At 39.5% G+C, this 13398-nt stretch overlaps 1 protein-coding gene across 3 annotated transcripts in view; it reads right to left on the bottom strand.

The window, feature by feature from the left end:
• The window catches only part of HAPLN1 (hyaluronan and proteoglycan link protein 1), a 63070-nt gene that overhangs the window by 31388 nt on the left and 18284 nt on the right, over positions 1–13398 (bottom strand). The window contains exon 1 of one of the 3 annotated variants that reach the window (XM_062619993.1): positions 181–2147. The exons of the other annotated variants lie outside the window; for them this stretch is intronic. The gene's annotated coding sequence lies outside the window, so the exon portion shown is untranslated. Of the gene's footprint in view, positions 1–180; positions 2148–13398 lie in introns of those variants that run through there. 3 annotated transcript variants of the gene reach the window in all.

Genomic DNA, 13398 nt, shown 5'->3' with positions numbered 1-13398 from the left:
AATCTGCTGGTGATAGATTTTCAAGATTAAAACAATCTTCTCATAGGTTTTGACATTTCAATCAAGACGGCAAGTTAACTTAGCTGTCAGGGTGGTAAGTTTGCTTGACCTAAGCAGTAAAGACGACAAAAAATTTCTTAGACTGACCAGAAAGATCTTTTTCATTTCAGATTCACTTACCATTTTAAAAGATGCCTAAATATACAATGAAATGTTCGAAACCAGGAACAAAGTAGGTTACAGTTGTATATGCTACCACTGCAGCTGCCCTGATTGATTTTTCATTCATTTCTACCTAGAATGCTGACGCACTAACTTAGTGCGCCAGGTAGGGTCTCTGCAGTCAGCAGAGATGAGCGCTGCAGGGAAAATCTCTGCCAGCCTCTGAGTTGCAATTAGGCAAATGAAGACCTGAAATAGAAAAGGAGGCATAAAATACTAGAGGGTTCAGGCTGCTGTGTGTTTTATAGTCTGATTTTTATGACTCTGATTTCTTGAAATAAAAGATAGCTATTTTCCAACTTTGTCTTTCAAGATACTCAGATTTTTTCCCCAATCATGAAAGAGTGGCTATGTTATTAACATACTTTTTCTGTGATGCAGAGACAAATCTTTTCCCCCTTTTTCTCCAACAAGGTAGAAATACATCAAAGTTACAGTGCACTCTCAACCACAATCTGAGTAAATGTCTGAGCTTTGCAAACAGCCGATCCCCAAACAGACTTAAACACCTATGTGTTTCAAGTCTAGAGTCAAATATTGTAATCTGACCCAACCTCTAATACAGACTAAGTTGCAGAAATGCTGATTCTATATTTTCTTAACAGAACATGCATGTTACTTGCCTGCGCTTCCATTTGTTCAAAGCAAGTTTGGGTGGGAGTTCAGAGCCAATTCAGCATCCCTTACTCCTTACTGTGGAGTGTCTAGAAGTAGGAAAAGTGCTGGCTGTACAGTTTTCCAGGTGGTCCACGCTCAGTATCTCAAGGCTCTCCAGCCACTCCCTCTTTCCTGGAAAGCAGATGACCTCCATTCCAGAGAGCAAGGACAGATGCGGCTCCCCCTGGAGCAAGTCAGCCTGAGCCTTGGCTAACCAGAGAAGTTGTATTCCTCCCGCACAATGGGACCACCAGCCTGGCTGATGGAAAAGGCAGGGTACACTGGCGTAATACCAGATGTCTCTTTTCCCCACAAATCCCAGACCTGGAACATGATGTTTCCCCTCTAAGAGTGAAGAAAGCTTCAGGTTTGGGGCTTTTTTTTTTTAGCTGTTGACTAAAAACTGTCATTTTTTTTTTATTTTTGTCTTGGTTGGGAGTGAGTGTTCTTGGTTTAGAAATAGTCTGGTTAACAAAGTATCTTTGATTTTGAAGGCAAAGTTTATTCCTACCTCAGTCTGCAGCCTGAAGCCTATGCTGGATGTAAACCTCCTGGACGCAGTATGTGGTAATAAAGCCCATGGGGGATGCACAGACCTGCTCTGGGAAATAGTGCACCTTAGATGTGCATTAACATGTTGCCTCTACCCCTTGCCACAAACCTAGTATTTTCCATGGCACTAGTGAAAAGAAACAATCACATAATCAGATGAGAGGTGGTATTACAGCATCCCCATCTCCACCAAACTCCATGTGCACAGGGACTGGGGCTCTATTGCGGAAAAAGATACCTTCTGGTTACATGGGTGGAGAACTCCACACATGCTCCCCTTCTTTGTCAAGGTGTCCCTAATATGATGGGGGATGGTTCTCCATGTAGTATCATCAGGTTATAATTGTCAAAACAACTAGTTTCAGGATTAGCCTGATGCACTGAGTGGGCAGGATATACTTTTCAGAGATATTGGCATGTACCTTCAAGCAAATATCATGTTACTTTATAAAGCTTGTATGACAGCATCACACAAGTGGGATGAGAGGAAGGTCAGCATGACTTGGATAAATCTTCTCTTCCTTTTCCTCTATTTGCTGAATTCAGCTGAACAATTTCAGATGTCACATGTTACAGACATCGTACTAAATCAGCCTTATGGTCATCATGGTTTTTTTGAGGAATATGGTTGTACTTCAGCTTTGTTAATAGGCAAAGTTTACAGGGCTGGGCTTCTAGTTCTATGGATAGAAAGGGCAGCCTAAATTGTTCATTGCGTGCAAAGGAGCACACACACAAATGCCAGGTGTGTGTGCATGTCTGTGCTCTGTTTGACACTGATAATGTTCATCTGCACCTTTAAAGTGTGTGTTGTCAGACTGTACAGAACCAGCAAGAACTTGAAAGCTATTTTCCAGGAGAACAAATGCCTGGTTAATGTTTTAGAAAATGCGTCTACCACATATCTTTGCTTAAGTCACCAAATGCTTCATACTTGAGGTCAATCAACAGAGAGTAAATTTTTAGCTGGGCAGAATCATCACATTGGGGCCATTTCAACCCTCCATTTAAGTCTGAGCTGTTTTAATGTTGCTCCCTTTTACCACCATGTACAGCAGCAGCTGAGGAAATGTGGGTGTCTGAAGTAAGGAATGACCTCTTTTCACTCTCCTACTTGGGATTCCCCATGATGGGAGCTGTGGCATCATGCCAGAACAGTGAAAAGCAATGTTACTAGGCCAGGAATTTGACCCCTGGTGCTTTGTAGGTCATCCAAAAAGCAATTAGCCAGAGGAATTCATACGTTCATCTCGAGCCAAAGCAATAGAAGTTAGACTACATTTCTGCAGCAGCCAAGGAAGACCTTGAGGGAGACACGATAGGTGTCGATGTTTTCATATTAAAATTTATAAAATCTTGGCTGAGAGTGATTTTTTTTGTAAGAAATGGTAATGATTAGTCACACTCAAGAAATTCGCACTGGTTTCAATTCCTGCAGTTTATGAATCTGTTATCTCCATGCACAGGGACACAAAGAAGCTGAAAAGTAGTTTTTAAAGGGAAACATCAAGGCTCAAGGAAATAGGAACATTCAGTTTTAAAATTCTTAAGAACTCTTCATTCTTAGGTACAATTTGAAATTCTAATCTCAATCACTCTCAGAGAAGATAGTATTGCAACAACATGCTATGCTGTCTTCTCATGTGTGTAACTTCATAGTGCAAAGAAGATTTAGCAGGAGAGAAGTCCAAAAGCAGATGCCTGTGGAAGAAGGAGATGAGGTAGCAGTGCAAGAGACAGAGAAAACCTAACTCCTACAGCAGACACAGAGGATTTCTTCATAAAAGGTTCTTTCTGTGAGGTTTCCTATATTTAATACAGTAAGACCCAGCAAGTGAAGGTAGTAATCAATAATATCTGAAACAGGTAACAAAATCAATAAAATCAGCCTCAATAATTTAGGGTTGAAATAGCCCCAAATGTATGGACTCACATCTGAGCACAAACTTGCTGTATAATAAAAGCCTTCACAGCCCCTCTCTCTGTAGAGCTCTGCTCATCTGCAAATTGGTGTTAAGCACAAGAGAAATACCTATCAATGAAAAAAAAATTATGTATTTTCAGGGAGAGGACATCAGCTGCAGTAACTGAGAGTCTCTTATCTTTAGACACTGGTAGTAAACAATAGAATAGGAGTAAACAATATTCTAGGCAGTACTCACACACTCTTCAATAGCTTTTCCTAAAACTAGAATACTTCCATATAGCCAATTAGACAAATTTTTGGTACCAAAAGACTGGTTCAAGCCTCCTAAAGGTCATACATTAGATATATATATATATATATACACCTTATATATATGCATAGATACTCCAGTTTAGGCAACTGAGTCAAGACACAAGAGTGGAATTCAGCTCCAGATCATGGACACCCAGCTTAGTGTGTCTGTACATATATGTTTTACCTTTCACTTATGAGTATAAGGTATCGTTACAGTCATTTTATACCTAACCACTGTGGTCAATGGAAGTTAGATGTGTGTTTAATTGACCTAGGATGTCTTTTTTCTATTCACTTTTTTCTTTCAATAACTTCATCTACCCCTGCAGTGTGACCTCTCTGGACAAGTGGGAATTGTGTGCCTGAATCTTGCACACTCATGTGGAGGGCACATTTTACATGGCCTCTTTGTCTCAGTGATCTAACAGGAGGCTGTTTTGCAGACAAAATACAGATGCAAATTCATTTAGTCAAGGACTCATCATGCAGGATTAAAGGGACAGCAAGGGACAGAGGTGCCTGAAGTGTAGTCCTGACTCAGGGGTTCCTTACAAACCGTGATTCAGGGTCCCTCACGTAATTAGTATTTCTTTTGGCTAGCTCCTTCCACCCAGTACGATAAGCAACACCTTAAGAAACAAATACTCATCTATTGACTGCAGAAGAAGGGTGAGTGTTCTGACTCATCCTGGTAGCACTGACACTCTCATTTCAGATGTCCTGATGCCAGAAGTAGGCATCTAAAGTAGGCAACAACAAAGTCAGCCTTACTCTTGAAGGGCACTGAGCTTCTTGTAAGTATTTACAGTCTCCTTCAAAGATCTTTCAGTCTTCAAAGGCAACAATAAAATACTCCATTCCAGCTACAGACTTAAGACCTCAGTAAAATCAAATGGAAATCCACTTCTTGACCTGATATGCCCTTAAAACATCTAGTCTTGATTCTACTTTTCATTTACTCTGTTAAGGAGACAGGTTCTACTCCTGGAAAAAGCTCCCCAGGCTGACGGAATTCAGGCAAGACAGATTCAGCAGACTGGTCCCCGAGTTAAATTGTTCCCACAAAATAAATTTTGCCAATGCCATGGTAAAAAGAAAGAACAACTGATGGCATAAGAACGATAATGTTTACATGCTCTATTAGAATGTCTTAGAGCAAGCATTCCAAGACCTCCTCCCATGCTACTTCGTTAGTTAAGGCAATTTGGAAATGTGTGAGACTGTGTGAGTCTTGGGGCCACCTAAAATGCCAGACGGTCAATGTCTGGAGAACAGGTTGTCATAGTAGTTTCCTAACCACAGGCAGAACAGTCCAGTGGAAAAGCAGCATGACCATTCAGAGACATCTGGAATCCCCTCAAGTCTATTAGTTTCCTGGGAAGAATGCTGATAAATTACTTGCAGGGAGAAAGAAAATATCTTTACAGTCTTTGAAGTGTCTGCCTTGTCTTAAACACGAGATCTATTCCAGACACACAGGGTAACAATGGTAACAATACTTTTGACAATATTCATAGAGTATATCCAAGGTCAGGACTAGCTTTATGACTAGAAGTTAGAAAATTTGGTACTCTAGGTTTAATGCAAAAAAAGTATATGGCAAACATGCTTCAGTTAAGGTCTGTCATTGTTGGAATACTGGTCACTCAGTCCTTTGAGCAGTTCTCTTTTTCTTTATAATGGACTACATAAGTATGTCTTTATTTCAGGAATCTGGATGTTTTTGCTTCAAGTATGGCAATGGGATGTTCTCTGATAACATGTAACATGACACCATAGAGAGATAACTCTGTTAGTTTTACAAAGCAGATCCACTTGCTTGCAGTCCTTTCATTTAGAGAAAGTATTTACTTCAATTGCCACACATATTAGTGATCTTCAAATAACTTCTGCAGTCCAGCTTGAGAGATGGCTTTCCGGCCAGATTGTGCTTCATCAGAAAGCCTCTTTTAGACTTAAACTTGCAAGCCTGGAGGTCACTGGGAGTCATTAAGAAAATCTGATCTCTCTCCATCATTTTTCTTACCTCTTGGATGTATTTACAAAACTGTTTTTTTTTCACGCCCAGGTCCCCTCCTATCACTAACACATCCCCTTCAAGGTGCTTTCTTGGTTGCAGATATACTTCCTAGCTGCCTGCAACTTCTGCAAGGCCATTTACTTTGGAAAGTTCTGACAAGAGTTTTTTATCAGCTTCTTTAACCTTTACCCTATGGATGTGTTCAGTTCTGTCAGGTTTTTTTGAATGCTTGGATTTTTACAGGGACATAAATGACTTAAGCTTCTAGTAGTCTGTTTCCCTGCCAAAGGTGAATGAAAACTAGTTTACTAGCTTCTTTGGATCTTTAAAAAGGAAATCTCATATATGATATATCAGCAGACAAAGTAGGTTCTTACTAACTGTTCTTTTGACCTGTTTTTAATATTAAATAAAAATTTTGTTAAATTATTAATTATTATTATAATTGAGGTCTTTGGGAGTTTGAACTGCCTTTCTAGCACTGCAGTGCTAGATTCCATACTTTTAAATTGAATGTTTAAGACCACTTCTAAGCAGTTGGGGGTAGAATTTTGGAGGGTTTTGTGTACAGTGAAAAGGCAAAAACTTTTCTCAAAGCCCATTCCAGTTAGTGGACGTTCTGACATTTAATTCATTAATTGGTATTAGATTGAGACATTTGGTGATGGATAATCTAAGACTGTTAGTTCACACTGGCAACATTGAAGTTAGTGAGCATCAGAGCAGCACTTCTGTTTCTTGGCTACTAAGCTGTGCCAGGGCAGGACCCAGGGTGACAAGAAACAAATCCTCTAAATCCTAGCCGAATTCTCTAAATCCTAGCCTAATTTAATAGTTTTCTCTGCTCATCCATCCTACAACAAATGCTCTATTTTCCCAAAAAGTCCTCCTGTGCTCTCAGCCTCCTAAAAACTGCTGATGTTTTGAATCAGATGAGAAGATGTATTTAAGTGACCCAAGTCTCTTCCAGTTTCCAACAAGTACAAGTGTAAACTTGTTGGAAAAGCTGCTATTACACATTAAAATCAAAACAAGGCCCAAACACAACTCCCCTATAAGGAAAAGAAAAACCTTTTTTTTTTTTTTTTAAATATGGCAAAAAAGGAATGAATTCAAGAGAAGACAGAAAAAAATCATATGCCAATACCGTATGTGGAAATTCTGTCATTGTAGACAACAGCTTTCTAAACTCCTTCAAACTTTTTGATAAGTTACTCAAGCAAATGATCTAATCACAATTTAAAAATTAGTCTTACACTTTTTGCTTTAGAAATATTTTGAAATTTATGGGAATGGTAAAGTTAGGAAACAGTCCACGTAATGGTAATACCCTTAGACATGCAAATAGGCCAGATCCTATATATTTAGGTAAGGGAGGTGCAACATCTCTGACTAGCCCACATTTAATTCAATGAAGTTCTCATTCCTTTTCCCCAGCTAAGCTGACTGTACCAGCAACATAAAAATAAAAAACACTGAGAGTGTTTTCACATCCTTGAAGAATCCCACTATGTGAGAGAACAGATGCACTGCCAGACTTACTGAGTGGGAGCCTGGTGCCAGCCTGCTGTAAGGAATCACAAGCAGTATGCCATTTTTGGCGTGGATCCTGATGCAAAGCATAAAATGGGACTCCTTGTCCAGCCAACCACGAGTGCTTAGTCCTGGCCTCCCTCTTTTTTGTGGTCTGAGAACTGCAGTGTTGGTGCTCTCAATGTCACTGAGAATGAGTTTACCAAGCCACTCAGTTTCCTTAAGAAATAATAACAGTGATATAATGCTCTGCATATTTTTAAAATTGCTATTACACCTTGACAGTGCAAGTACCCATTGAATCATTATTTCTAAAAAGGTAAACATTTCCTTTTTACATCAAACATCTGCTTCTTACTGCAATGATGTGTAAGTTTTCTTTGGGAATTTGGTCATGAAGAATTAGCTGAGGGTACAGCCAGATCAAAGCCATATGGGGACCACTTATAAAAGCACATTTTTTTCAACAGTCTTTTAACTGAATTAATCAGCAATCAATGGCAAAACATACTTTCTACTGAGATCAGTTATTCTTAAGAGGAGGAAGGTCTAGAGGTTAAGGCATAAGTTCATACTCTAGGGGACATGAGTTCAACTCTACCCTTTCTACTCTTCATTTGTGACCTTGGAGGGGGGTGGAAGTGGTAGGGAGGACTGGTTTGAGATATCTTATCTTGCTCTCTGTGACGCAGTGTAACAGTAAACCCAGAAAACTGTTGCTCAGAGGGTATTGTGAAAGTGGATATATTTAGAGTTAGAAGGAGTTCTCAAATTCTGCAATGAGATGCATCAGTATCCAGAACAGAAATGGACTTCTTTGTTAGGGGTCCACTTATAAACACAGCACGCTTTCACATGCTGACATGGAGAATCATAGAATCACAGATTGGTTTGGGTTGAAAGGGACCTTAAAGCTCATCCAGTTCCAACCCCCTGACACAGGGAGGCACACCTTCCACTAGACCAGGTTGTTGCAAGCACCATCCAACCCGGCCTTGAACCACATGTATACATGCAGTTGATCGCAAGTATACACACAAGCAAGCAGATGTCTTCTTGTACCAAGTTTCCCCCTGCGTTTCTCAAATATCTTTTCACTGCAATACCTCAAGACTGAGAGCACTGGGAAAATGTATGACTTATGAGCATTTAGTGTTAGTTAAATTGGGGCTTCTTATGAGAGATGTCTCAAAGCAGCTGTTAATATTCTGACTTAGTATCTGACTCCTGTGATTTCCCAAGCAGACTATGTGTTACAGAACCACACTGTTGTTCCTGACACCAATCATTAAACATCTGCAAATGAAATGGAGAAATATGCAGCTGGCTTAATGGCCTGGCTTTTGCAATGCTTAGTCATATAGAAGGTTTGGCTCTGTCTGCTGCTGTGTTTATGTGCAAAACATGAAGAAGATAGCTCTCTCATGTACCAGAGGTGTGGTAGGGCAATGCAACTTTTTCACAATGCATTTTAGTCGTGATGCTTTTGAGATTTAAGATGACATAAAGATAAAATAAAATGGCAGTTTTATTTCCACTTTGGACCACTAAGAAGAATGACTGAGGATACTAAGTTGAGAAAACAGAGAGTTTTGACACATACTTGTAAATCAAAGAAGTAGCATGAAAAAGAATAAATGAGTTCCTCTGAACACACTACCTTGGTTTAACATCCTCATAAGGCAATAGTATAATGTTTTGAATAAATTTCAGAAAATGTAAAATACATAATTAACAGAATAATTTGAAACTTATAAAACTGTAATGCAGGACATGTCATAGTAAATAAAACTCTCCTGAGTTATGTAAGAAAAATAGCTTACAGAGTATGCATTTTATAGCACCTAGTACAAGAACAAAAGTGCATCATATTCTAGATTCAGATACATTCAGGTGTAAGAAGACGTGACTGAACAATGTGTACCCAGGAAACACCTACATTCTTCATTACAAAATTAAATAGTATATAAGCATAAATTAAGAAAAAGAATGTATGGGAAACCACAGACAGCACAGAGTTGAGTATAGTATAAACAAAGATAGAGTATACACAAAGTGAGAGAAAAAGCCTAAGGCCAGGTTTTAATTTGCAGAGATATGACACAAAAGACGTTAAAAAAAAAAAAAATTCAACGTCATCATTAATCGAACTGTTCTGACATTTATTTTGATTGTCAGCAATACCTGCTAGCTTTTGATCAGTCCTTTGTGCAAAGTAAAGTAAACATGTGTGAATTTAAAAAAAAAAAAAAAAACAAACCCAAAACATAGAGCAAACAACAGGTTTTCTTGACAGTCTCTGAACTGGAAAATTCAGTTAACATGGAAATCGATTTGGATTATGACAGAAAAAGGCACATCCTTGCTTAGTCAATAATAATAATATCACCAACACTGGTAGGCTGAAAATGAATGGGGTTTCAAAGATACATAAGTAAGATATCCAGTTTCAATAAATGACAAACTGATAGGATTCACATACTTTTTGCAAGTGCCACTCAATCAAGTTAATTAGATGATCAGCATTTCTACAGTCACTCAGAATAAATGCAAGGCTTTTGTTTGTGCTTTAATGTCCTTGGGATTATTCAGGCTATTCAACCTCACAGACTAATTCCCAGTTCTCAAGTAGCACTTGTCAAGGCATTGAACACCCCCCCAACCAGTGTTACCCAACCCACATCCTCACATTTGAAGTGAAGCTGCGCTTAGGAACAGTCATATGCTCAGAAAGAGATCTCTTGCAAAGATACAGTAAATATGAGCCAGAGAAGGTCTGCACTATTCCTGCCCCTTTTTTGAATATATATCCTTTTCCTAAGCAATTACTCCAGGTGATCGTTTCACACCGGTTAAGGTTGACTTTTGCCTTGACACAGCCCTTCTTGTGCTTTTTTTTACTGTTACTGAAGCTTCACTGATACTTTCAAGTACCCATCCCAGAGACTAGTGACAAACTGTGAGAACAACAGGAAAATTTCCATAGTAAGCTCCTCTCATTGCAAAGAGGGGCTTTAAAGTGATGGCCTGGGGTGAAGAACTGAAAAGCAAGAGAAACAATGCATCAGTCCTCTCCAAAACGGTCTGAGTGGAGATGCCCTGCCACAAAGAGCTGCTCGTGGATAAAGGATTGGTTTTCCCTTTGGTGTGCTAATGGCTAGGGTTGTTGAGCCCATTGCTCCACCGGGAAGAGAAGAAAACAGAAGGAACTACTAAAGATTGCCCTGGAAAATTGTTATTTCTGCTCATTTCTGCTCACAAGCCATAGTCTGCACTACAGAATTCTACGTAATACTGAACAATTGTAATTTTTCTCCATATGGCATGTAATATCACCTGCCTTCAGTGTTTGTCAGTCCATGAGAGATCTGTACCAAATGTCAACAAGGTTTACCACTTATTATTTTTATAAATTAGGGCTGTCATTTTCAATGAGGACCATAAACTATAAAATAAGCTGATAACTGATAACTGGCTTCTACTTAAGTCAGCTTTCATCTCAGTGACTTGTAGATATTGCCCAAGCCACATGAACTGCAGAGCATGCAGGGCATGGGATGATGTTCTAGGATCTCTCACTTACCCAGTCTTGTAGGGTCAGCTCAGTTTAATTTCTTTCTCACAGGTCAAATGCACAGATTCATCTACAACCAAATTCAGGACTCACAAGCTAAATGCCACTCTCCAGGCTATTTTGCCAGGGCAGACATTTTAAAGAGTCAAACAGCAGGGGTTATAAAAAAAGCCCCAAACACCCAAACCTATCCCTGTGTAGGCTTCAATGAACCAGCCCTAGCAGAGCTCCACTTTACAGCCTGAGGGCTACCAAACAAGAGACTGGGAGCTGTGCTAATCCCTAAATAGGTTTAATCTACACTGGAGAAGGTTTGCTGATGTAGCTGGATAGGTAGAGCAATGCTGACAGTCAGTCCCAGTGCAGGCATAACTGTAAAGGAAACAAGCCTTCAAGGGCATAACTGTACAGGAAAAACGCCTTCAAGAGCATAACTAATAGCAGTTGGTGAGCAAAGTGGACTCATAGAATGCACGGGTTTCTTACATTTGTGCAGCTGCATCAGTGCTGCAGTCTACATGACCCTGTGGACAAAAGACTTCTGTAGCAACTACAGACCCTAAGTCCCGCTGTCCTGTGCCTATGGCTGCCTTACAGAAACACTATGGTTTGTGTGCTGGAGCCAGCCCAACTACTTGCCCCTATTCTGGCCATGGTGGGGTATCTGCTGCTGCAGCAGCTGCTACTGTTGTGAACTGAAGGGCAGAATCTCTGCCTGAGCCACAAGAGGAAAAAAGGGTGAAGCCCATCTTAGGTCACTCATTGTACACATACAATGCTACATATGTATGTACCCATATTTACATATGACTAGCATTGTATATGTACATGCACAAGTATATATACGCATCTATGGACGACGATTCAAACTTTGGCTGTTGAACATATTCTGATAAAACAAGATATGCTTTTGGCTGACATGACTGCACCAGTAAAAGCTGGTAAAATAAATCAGCATGCAGGAATTTTGTCATCTTTTTTCTAGAGATGTCTACTTGAGAGAAGGAAATTGCCAAACACAAAATATTTAGTAAAATAATTTGTCTCCCTTTTTTACTCCCAAGGCATCGAAACACATTATTATCTCCTCTGAAAAAAGACTGACTACTTACACAGTCGTTATGGATCCCAGGCAGATAGTCAATAATTATTCACAAACTATTAACTTACTGTTCTCTGGGACTGGAAACTCACAATGGACTTGAGCAGGTTGCAGATGCAACCTCCATGCCCACCTCTCCTTTATTCACACCACAGGGTAATGGTTAATCTGTTTCTAAAATGGGTTACTCATATACCACAGTTATTTTAACATTCTCACATTTGTCATATTAGGCACCATAGCTAGTACCATAGCATAAAATAGTAAAGAAAATGCCACTGAAATTAGCAAAAGCATTAAAAAAAAAAACATGGTTTAACTGGCTGACACATGATAATAATCTTATGAAATAACCTTGGGGTTTGGTCAGTTTGAGCCTCAAAATGAAATAAACTGAAAAGCATAAATATAATAAATGACCTTTATAATAGTCTAGTCTCACTAGAAATGCAGTAGACAGTAGAAATCTATTTTTTAAAAATCAGGTCGTTGCTCTAATTAAATCTGACATAGACATAAAAGCATGTGTATAAAGCCTCCATTTAATGAAGATCAATTTTGCACCTCCAACATGCCACTACAAGATTACACTCCATAGAATTAATGCCTTTCAAGTGTGCTATTTTCATCTGAAATTTACATGACACATCCTTTGAGGTATAGTCATGGATCTGTTTTATATAAATGTAGAGCAAGGGTGATTTTCCTTGCACTTCTAGGCTAACTTGCAGCATTTAGCTTTGATCTTTGTTGGTGTCAAGATGGAACAGTTCCTGCCATGAGACACCAGAGGAATTTTACTCGCAGGGAGTCAGAGTGTCTCAGATGTGCTGCACGGAAAAACAATTTTTCTCTTCTTTGGGAAGGGAAAAGCAATTGCAGGAGCAATGTTTTTCTTCTTTTCTCCAAGAATGTGGGTGAGGAGCTGGGGGGAGAGAAAAGGAACGCTTCTTGGCTGAGCAACTAACTGCAAGTGCAATTTGAGGTGTGCTTTACATGGGTCACACAAGGGAATACAGCTCTTCCTCAGCTGTTAATGCAGCATTAAATGTACAAACGCTATACTAAGCAAAACAGATTGTAGTCTGGACTTCGGCAGTAAGGGCAAAAGTGCAACTGCAGGAAAGACTGCAGGTTCCCTGCTGAAACAAGTGGGAGAACAGGAGTGGAAAACCCGTCAAGTCTAACAATCATACCCACAAATCACCATCAACAGACCATCCTGCAGAAGCAGAGGGTGGTTGCAACATATGCATCTCTTGGAAGCAGAGTGAAAGTACAAAGCCAAAATCAGAGACTGAACTGAGAATATGCTGTGGATGTGCACACAGTAACTGTGTGAGTCAGTGTATTTTACTGTACTTTACAACTAGGACATCAAAGGCTGTGAAGCCAGATGCTATTTAAGAGCTAAGAAAATACGTTCATTTTACTATAAAAGGACTGGCACACATAATTTATGAAGGATTTCAAATTGGTCACAAGAAAAGGGAAAAAAACCTTCAACATTAGACCTC

This window comes from Pezoporus occidentalis, unplaced genomic scaffold (genome assembly GCF_034315485.1).
Source record: "Pezoporus occidentalis ecotype Australia unplaced genomic scaffold, CSIRO_AGI_Poc_V1 ctg218, whole genome shotgun sequence".
In the NCBI taxonomy this organism is placed as follows: domain Eukaryota; kingdom Metazoa; phylum Chordata; class Aves; order Psittaciformes; family Psittacidae; genus Pezoporus; species Pezoporus occidentalis.
The sequence above is the reverse complement of the archived record's forward strand: the minus strand, read 5'-3'. Positions and strand labels throughout refer to the sequence as shown.